Source organism: Pseudorca crassidens, unplaced genomic scaffold (assembly GCF_039906515.1).
Source record: "Pseudorca crassidens isolate mPseCra1 unplaced genomic scaffold, mPseCra1.hap1 Scaffold_64, whole genome shotgun sequence".
Classification (NCBI taxonomy): domain Eukaryota; kingdom Metazoa; phylum Chordata; class Mammalia; order Artiodactyla; family Delphinidae; genus Pseudorca; species Pseudorca crassidens.
Genome location: NW_027136316.1, coordinates 1,735,642 through 1,743,338, shown reverse-complemented (window position 1 = coordinate 1,743,338; position 7,697 = coordinate 1,735,642). Strand labels below are relative to the sequence as shown.

At 40.9% G+C, this 7,697-nt stretch overlaps 1 pseudogene; it reads right to left on the bottom strand.

Moving 5' to 3' along the window:
- Window positions 1–5,149: 5,149 nt before the first annotated feature.
- Window positions 5,150–6,089, bottom strand: LOC137218219 (NOP protein chaperone 1 pseudogene; annotated as a pseudogene).
- Between the last annotated feature and the right edge of the window lie 1,608 nt (window positions 6,090–7,697).

Sequence of the window (7,697 nt, the reverse complement as noted above, 5' to 3'; positions counted from 1 at the left end):
GTTTGGAGATCCATTAGTGTAGACACTGGTGAAGTGAGAAATTCTGAGATCTACAGAACTGAAAATTACTATTGTCGTTACTCAACAGCATTGTAATTACCATTGTTTGTAATTAGTGATAAAACTGAGTAAAGTTGAGTCACACAGTAGCTGATTAATTGGAGATGATCAAAGAGGGGTTTTCAGTATTTCTAAATGCTGCTAAATGGGCAGAGGTCAAGGTGGAGACAGCAGGTATGTGCCAGGTAAGGCTGTGACGTGTGTGAGAATAAAGAGAGGTGCTGAGAAGATTATGGAGGGGTTCTGAATGGTACAAGAGGCTGGAAAGCATTCTTAAAGATATGTGGGGGGATAGATATAAGTTGCAGTTTACAGAAAGAGAAAGGCTCATTGCTAGTCTCCACAGAAGGATTCAGCAGCAGAGTATCTTATCAAATGCTGTTAAAAACACTCCAGGGGGCTTCCCTGGTGGCGCAGTGGTTGAGAGTCCGCCTGCCGATGCAGGGGATGCGGGTTTGTGCCCTGGTCTGGGAAGATCCCACATGCTGCGGAGCGGCTGGGCCCGTGAGCCATGGCCGCTGAGCCTGCGCGTCCGGAGCCTGTGCTCTGCAATGGGAGAGGCCACAACAGTGAGACGCCTGCATACTGCAAAAAAAAAAAAAACAAAAAAACTCTAGGTTATAAATCCTTTAGAAACATACCCTACACATTTGCTAGCAGCAGAATTATGCATTGCTGCATTGTTTGTAATATAAACAGATTATTGAATATCAGCGTGCATCCCAACGTGGATTGGCAAAGTGCATTATAGTACGTCATCCATTCAGTGCACCGTCATGCAGGAAACGATGTCTTGATAGAGGATAATTTGCAAAATACTGTCAAATGAATAAAAGCAAGCTATAACAACACCGTGCCCAGTGTTCTATTTGTCTTTTTAATTAGGGTGCCAAGGAGAAATGTATATTCATATTTGCTTGTATGCACATAAAGACACTCTGGAAGTTTGCTGTGGGAAACCAGATACATGGCTACCTGTGGAGGGCAGGGGCTCCTGGGCAAAGAGGGAAGGCGGTGCGGGGCACAATGTAATGCAATTTTCAGGACCTTCAACCATGTACATGTATTACAACCTCTCTAGAAAGCCAAGAAATTGAATTTTTTAAACCTCCAAGGATTAAAATGCATTTACTATTTCTACCAACTGAATACATGTCAAGTTTGTTTTACCAGGGAGAGCTATGCCTTCTCTAAAATGTCTACTCAAGCCTTCCATGGTGATTTTGACTATTTTCCCTTACTTTGGTAGCAAAGAGAACCAGGGTAATCAATGGCTGTGTAGTTCCTCAGCCCCTGCAGTGGCTCCCCTGCGTTTTTCTTTCAAATACTTTATACACTGTGTTTTTTGCTGCTATTTTCATGTTTTATTTGCAAGAAAGAGGATAGAGGAGAAATAAAGCTGTATTAGGGTTTTGCTAGGGTTGCCAGAACAAGATAGTGCAGACTGGGAGGCTTAATTTTCTCACAGCTCTGGAGGCTTTGAGTTCAAGATCAAGGTGTCTACAGGTTCAGTTTCTTCTGAGGCCTTGCTCGCAGGTGGCTGCATTCTTGCTGCATCCGCAGATGGACTTAACTCTATGAGCTGAGTGTGCATGGCTGTGTCCTAATCTTCTCATAGGGGCACAGCTCTGGATTAGGGCTCACCAATATGACCCACTTTAACTTCATCATCTCTCCTAAGGCCCTATTCCCAAATACAGTCACATTCTGAGGTACAAGTGTCTGGACTTCAATATATGAACTTACAGGGTTTCAGTTCAGACCTGAAGGGAAGCTGCTCCCCGTTGGTTGAAGCAGAAATCTCAGAGGAGAGAGGAGTCTTCCCACATAGCCTAGAACTTCTTGACACAGCCAAGTCATGACCCATAAGCCTGATTCCGTGGTTTTGCATGTCTCTGTGACAGAGAGTGGAGGTCAGGGAATGACTAAGGAATTATGTCCTCAGTATATTATCACTAAATATTTCTGCCTTTTGGAGGCCATGTGTTCACAAAAGTAAAGAAGTTATGTTTTGCTCAGCAAGTTCTCGGCTGTGGAAGTACACAACACACTGAGGAATCAGCCTAAGTGTCTCCCATATCCTGATCAGGCCATGGACACAGGAGCAGGAGACAGCCATTAGAGGCCACAGCCTTGCTGGGAAGCAGGTGCATCACCAGTTTAGCTCAATCAGATCTCTGTTCTAGGTGCTGAGCTTGAGGAGGACGTCAGTCCTGGGACACTGTGGACACAATGCAGAAAAATTACCTTAAACCCTGAGTCATACTTAAATAGAAAAAATGTGAGATATTCTTATTGCCTCCACTGAGCTATAAACTTGGTGAAGGTGGCAATTTATACATTTCACGTCTTAGTCTCCAGAAAATTCCACATGCTGGAATCCTGGAGACTCTCAATAAATATTTGTTACTTTAATGAGTGGTGTGTGAGAGAGCTACCTGATTTTTCTTGAAGACTCTTGTCCTATGATAATTTACAAAATCCAGAACACTTGGGAGATATGTTCTCCCTTAAGTATCTGATGGATACTGTGGACCCTCCACCTAGTAATGCACATGCACAGACACAAACACATTGCTGCAGTTGGCCTCAAGTGTTCTATTTCCCTCTTTCCAAGCTCATAGACCAACCCTTTAGCATTCTATATATACGGGCTTTATACTGGTTTTGTGTGTGTGTGTGTGTGCATCAAGAAAGAAAAAGTTAATGGATTTGAAAGGAGAGAGCACATCATGTAACTCCTGCCCTTTCTCAAGCCAATCTGACAGCAGATAAACTTAGGACATAGGCATTCTCCATGGGGACCATCTCTTTTCCCTAGGTATTATTTTTCTTTATTCTTAACATCTTTATAGAGTATAATTGCTTTACACTGGTGTGTTAATTTCTGCTTTATAACAAAGTGAATCAACTCTATAGCCTGGTCCTTATTGATTAGTACCATTCTCATTGGAGGAAGAATGGAACTCGTGAGGGGGACCAAGTCCTTCTGACTTCCCTGGCTCAGGGTACAGAGGGTGGGAGGGGTGGCCCAGCCCCTGCCCCTGCCTCTGTTTACTCCCTGAAGAGTAGGGGCCACAGCCTCAGCTGCAGAAGCAGAAGAGCCACTCCTCTTCTCTTTGCTTAGTGTTCTCATGCAATATCTCTTCCAATATTTTCACTTTCAGCATATGAATGTCCTTACTTCTGAGTGAGTCTCTTGTAGACAACATATAGTTGGACCCTTTTTATGTCTATCTTGTCCATCTTTGTTTCTTTTAATGTTATTAAATACCTATATTTTAGTATGAAACTTATTTTATTTCTTTATATTTAAATCTATAAGACCTACATAATTTATCTTAGTATCCAAATTGGTTTAAAAACAGCCACCCCTGACTCTGTGTATTAAATAATTCAACCATTTTACACTTAACTTAAAACGACATCCCTATCACATATTAAATTTTTGTTTTTCCTTTTCCTCCTATGTCATAAGAATGCCCAGAGGAACTGAATTTAGTTGACTTCTTTAACTGTATAGAATACCTAGTTGTATTATATGAGAAGGCCATGGCAGGAGAGAAATATAATTCTACACACTAGTATGTATTCTAGACTGAATAGTCTCTTTCACTGACCATCAGACTATTTCTACTTGGCTTTGTATTTCCAGTGAAGTTACACTTTCATATCCGCATGGATAACATGGCTTAAAATGCCCTGTACATCCTCAATATACCTGTAAATACATTTATCGACATCATTCGGTGCCTACTGTGTACCATGCACCAAGCTAAGGAGTGAACCAGACAAATACAACTCTTCCCACAATGTGGCATGAATATTATCTGGTAGAAGACAATCCTTAAATAGTCACACCAGTAATCCATCACAGCTGTGTTTGGTGCTACAAAGTATACCCTTTGCAGCTGAGAAGTCTCGTTTCCAGATCTGTTCACTTCTGCATACTTTGAGTGCACAGCCGATTTCCAATTCCCAATGAAAAATACCAGAAGGAACTTGGAGAATTATCCTCAGAGTATTTACAAGATGTCATAAGCTAATGAGAGGAGTAGGAAAAAATAGTTAAAACAAACCCCTAAAATATTAGGCAACAAAGTCTCATGAGCTCAATGCACTTGGAGACAGTCCTTTAAACTCTCAGGTCTATATCCTGAGCAAAGCCAGTCCCATGGCAGATGAGGTCCCAAACAAGTTAAATAAGATCAAGAATGTGGCAGAAAGGCAACTCCAATGCAGGATCATTTTGCCGTTTGAAAGGGAAAACCTATTACTACCATTTTATGTACTGTGACCTATTTTCCTGGGATGTCCCTATTCTCTACAATTGAATAGGTTTCAAAACTGTGGGCAACTGGAAAGAATAATGTTAATAGCCGAAACAAACAAAAAATTCCTTTATGAGAAAAAGAAAACCAAAAAAAACAAAATTTTCCAGCCAGCAAATTTTACATGCATTAAGAGGCTACAGAGTCACTGACAGTGATTAAACCACAGAGCACCAGTTTTCCAGCTCAAACTGGAAAGGATTTTTTTTTTAATTAAAGTAGATATGTCTGAGGGCATCTAAATATAAGTAATTCTTTTCTTTGTAAAAAATTTCTCCCTCAGGGTGGGATAGGGAAGGTGGAAGGGAGATGCAAGAGGGAGGGAACATGGGCACACATGTATACATATAGCTGATTCACTTTGTTACAGAGCAGAAACCAACACATTATGTAGAAACTATACTCCAATAAAGATGTTTAAAAAAAAAATTCTCCCTCACTGAACCCATTTTGATGGTAACAAATAAATGTGACTTTAAAATAGCCTAAAAAAAACCCCAACATAAGTTTTTGTTTGTTTTTTGTTTTGTTTTTTTCAGTACGCGGGCCTCTCACTACTGTGGCCTCTCCCATTGTGGATCACAGGCTCCGGATGTGCAGGCTTAGCGGCCATGGCTCACGGGCCCAGCCGCTCCGTGCGTATGGGATCCTCCTGGACCGGGGCATGAACACGTGTCCCCTGCATTGGCAGGCGGACTCTCAACCACTGCACCACCAGGGAAGCCCCAAGAGGCCAATTTAAAACAAAAACAAACGGGTAACTTGTATTTTTACTTTAAAATAAGTTTGAGATTTCTGAAGTCTATGTTGATGAAAGAGGATGTCAACAAATTCACTCATCACCATACATAAAGTTAAGCTTTCTAAACTAAATCTCTTTAGCATGAGATCAAAAACAGTCTGCTCTTAGAAGATCCCCAAATGCTATCTCTTCCAACTCTTTAAAAGCTAGCTTGTTTCTCCAAGAAGCAAAATACATTCATTTTTGCAAACAGGCACCATAGGTATCTGAAATGCAAAATAACCAGCAAGCCACATTCTTTTTCACAGAATTAGCGGGAACTATCACCTGTTTCTCAGATTGTTTATGTCCCTGTTTTCTTTTTTTTCACTGGCAGGACGGTCCAGAACCTCTATTTTGCCTTTTCCATCTTCTGAATTAGGAAGCTTAATGGTATCGATGGTGACTTCACCTTCAGAAGAGGTGCTATCATCTTCATCCTCAAATTCTGAACTGTCCTCTGAACTGCCTTGTGAATTCTCTTCTGAACTGTCCTCCTCTTTTGAATCAGACTGATTCATCTCAAACAAGGCCATAACCATTTGCATAACTTTTCCGAGAGTGTCAATATTTTCAATATTGAAATGACCAGGTGGTGCAGCTGCCATTTCTTTCCTTAGCTTTTCGTTTGCCTGAGCCATCTGTGGGAGAAAGCTCTGTACTTGGTCCAATAGGGGACTCCTCTTTTTCCGAACTTTTTGAAGAGTGGAATTCTTTCTGGAATTAGGCTTGGAGTTGATGACCAACTTGTCCCGTATACCTCCGTGGCCGACACTGCCCGCCGTCAGCACCTCCCTGGACACCGAGACCCCGGAGCCGTCCCAGGAAAACGACGAACAACTCGTGTCAGGCTGGGATTCGCCGTGGGCCTCCATGCTGCTCGCCCGTCTTCAGAGCAGCCCCTCCAGGCCCGGATGCCGGATAAAGGCTAGGGACATCTTTGTTTTTTAACTGATGAGTTTAAGCTATATATATATATATATATATATATATATAAATTACTGATATGAAATGACATTTAATTGCCAATTTGTTTTCTGTAATGTCATATAGCTTTTCTGTCCCACATTTTCTCACATACTGACGTCCTTTGTTCTTACTCTTTGTACTGACTCATTTTTAAAATTAATTTCTTTGGCTGTGCCAGGTCTTAGTTGTGGCATGGGGGAACTTTGATCTTCTTTGTAGCATACGAACTCTTAGGTGTGGCAAGTGGGATCTAGTTCCCTGACCAGGGACTGAGCCCAGGCCCCCTGCATTGGGAGCGTTGAGTCTTCACCACTGGACCACCAGGAAAGTCCCCTGACTTGACTTACATTTAATTTCCTTCTGTGTATATTCTATAGATATTAAATTTGTGGACACCATGGAGATTACATATAAAATCCTATCAAACTAGCTTAAACTGATATCAACATAATTTTAATCACATGCAAAATCTCTATTACATCTCCTATTACATTACACATTAATTACATATTATTAATGTCACAAGGCACATATGTATACATTGTTTTCTGTTAATGTAGATGTACGAATTAGTTATTTGGGGATGCTATAACAAAATGCCACAGCTTGGGTAGCTTATAAACAGAAGTTTATTTCTTATGGTTCTGGAGGCTGAAGTGTGAGATCAAGGTGGTTAGGTAAAGGTCTTTTCTGAGTCATAGACTTTTCATTATATCATCACCTGGAGGAAGGGGCTAGAGAGCTCTCTGAGGTCTCTTTTAAAAGCACACAAGAGACTTCCCTGGTAGACCAGTGGTTAAGAATATGCCTTCCAATGCAGGGGACATGGGTTCGATCCCTGTTCAGAGAACTAATATCCCACATGCCAAAGGGCAACTAAGCCCATATGCCGCAACTATTGAGCGTGTATGCTGGCTCTAGAGCCTGTCTGCCACAACTACAGAGCCTGTGTGCTGCAACTACCGAGCCCCCATGCCACAGCTAGATATGAAGCCTGTGCGTCACAACAAAGATCCCACGTGCTGCAACTAAGAGCGAATGCAGCCAAATAAGTAAATAAATACATATTTTAAAATAAATAAAAGCACACAAATCCTATTCCTGGAGGCTCTGCCCTCATAACCTGAGCACCCCCCAAAGGCCCTACATCCTAATACCACCACATTTGGAGGTTTTATTTTTAACATATGAATTTTAGGGGAAAAAATCATGCAATAGCAATACATTTATATTTTAATATTTTGGTTTTAAAAAATATCCTAGAAATAAAAATTGTAGTTACAAGTCAAAATTAAAGATTTTTTCTTCTATTTGTCCATTTATTTACCTTTATAAGAGAAATATATTTTTTTATATGGCCTCAAGTTTCTGGTGTCCTTCCATTTGAACTTGAAGTACTCCCTTTAGCATTTCTTGAAGGATAGGTATTATGGTACTGAACTCCTTCAGGTTTTGCCTGAGACTGTCTCTAATTTTCCTCATGTTTGAAGAATAATATTGTAAGATATAGAATTGTTGGTAGGTAGTTCCCGCCATGCTTTAAGCATATCATTTCA